Here is a 2,185-nt window from a genome sequence, read left to right as displayed (position 1 = left end):
TCAAGCACTATGATCATCTACTCATCAAGCACTATGATCACCCACTCATTTACCAAATCAAGCACCATCTTTGATATTTTATGCATTGTTGTTCACTATAAATACCATCACTCATCTCACTCTTTTGTACACCATAAACAAGAACAAGAGTTTATAAGAAAAGAACCATTACATCTTCTTCTTCTTACTTATAATAAACTCTCTCACTTATAGTAGTGTTATTTGCTTCCTACGGGTATTAAATTCTACTCTTATTTAAATTTCTCGATACTATAAATTATAAGTTATTTCATAACACTATATACAGGATTTTTATCACCAATATTTTTATTGATTAAAAGAAAATTACTTACATAGGTTACTAACTAACTAATGATACAGAATACAAAGGAGATAAAAATTTGATTTACAAATTTATTCATTCTACAGTTTTTTTTATAAGTCTATGAACACCCTTCTTCTGCTCATAATTTTTTCCGTCAAAATAAATTTTATTAATACTAAAACAGGAAACTGAGTCTATGAAGTGATTTATAAAGATTTGGCAGACAATACGCCACAGAAAACTCATATTTCGGCTGATAGGTCAAATATTTGTTCGTTACCATTTTGATGGGGGCATCTCTCATAATTCATAAACCATCTCCAGTTTGAATAGTTGACTTTTAAAGTAAGCAAGTCAAAGAATTCTGAAGCAAAGTTTAACATTAAAAAAATGTGATTATTGTTAATGTAAATGTTAGGATGTAAATTATAATTTATGAAAATTAAACCCTTTCAGAAAAATATATTTTGTTGTAAAAAAAAAGAAAAATTAAACTCTTTTTTCTCGAGTTTTCAAAGGACGGTACTACAGGAATGCTTCACCCCTGGAACCGATCCGTTCATACTCCCCGTCATATGGCTGGAGGAGTATTATATCTGTTAGATCTTTGGTTTGTAAAGGACTAATTAAACGGGTAGGAACGGGGTCATCTATCTCTGTGTGGAACGACCCTTGGATCCCATCCACTCGCCCGAGACCAGCAAACAAAAACCTTCTTCACAGTAACCCATATATTACAGTGGATTCTCTTATTCATTCGGAATCCCGTACATGGAATTTATCGGCTATTAGGACTTTGGTGGACCATGAGGATGTTCAAATCATTGCAAATATTCCTTTGAGTAGAAATCAGATGGAAGATAGGAACGGATGGCATTTCACTAACAACGGAAAATATACAGTACATTCTGGGTATCAAGTGGAACGAGTCTATCCAGATAAGGAAAAACCACCGGAATTTTATGGACCAACGGTGGATATACTTAAAGCCTATTGCTGGAAAGTGAAGTGTCCCCCGAAGATAAAGCATTTCTTATGGCAATTACTATCAGGATGTATAGCGGTTATGAAAAATATAAAAGCAAGAGGAATACAAGGAGATATATGTTGTACACGATGCGGAGATCAGGTGGAATCAATTAACCATGTGTTCTTTGAATGTCCTCCAGCACGACAAGTGTGGGCGCTATCTAAGATACCATCGAACCCAACTATCTTTCCTATGAGCTCCATCTTCGCCAATATGGATCATCTCTTTTGGAGAGTTAATCCAAAAATGGATGACCATCAGTTCGCATGGATATTATGGTATATATGGAAAGGTCGGAATAACAAAGTATTTAGCAATATTGATATTGATCCGAGGGAAACCCTCAAAATAGCAGAATTGGAATCAACACTTTGGGCTGAGGCACATGTATTAAGAAATCAGCGGCTGGTACAGGAAGTACAGAGCAACCCCATTCAAGCGAACTCAGGAAGATGGTGTTTTATAGATGGCTCGTGGAAAGATAAGGATCTTTTTTCAGGGCAAGGCTGGTTTAGTACTTTACCGGGTTTTGATGGTTTGTTAGGGGCAAGAAATGTACGGGCATGTCTATCACCTCTGCATTCGGAGGTGGAGGCATTGATATGGGCAATGGAATGTATGAGGAATTTAAGACAGTTTCAGGTTACGTTTGTAACAGATTGTTCTCAGTTGGTGAAGATGGTTTCGGAACCAGAAGAATGACCAACATTTGAAAGTTATCTGGAAGATATCAAGCTTTTACGAAGAAGTTTCCTCAACTCAGACATCGTTCATGTACCTCGGACGGAGAACCTACGGGCGGATAGCTTAGCACGCAGTGCTAGGAAACA

Source organism: Brassica oleracea, chromosome C9, assembly GCF_000695525.1.
Source record: "Brassica oleracea var. oleracea cultivar TO1000 chromosome C9, BOL, whole genome shotgun sequence".
Lineage (NCBI taxonomy): Eukaryota > Viridiplantae > Streptophyta > Magnoliopsida > Brassicales > Brassicaceae > Brassica > Brassica oleracea.
This window is presented reverse-complemented; position numbering follows the sequence as displayed.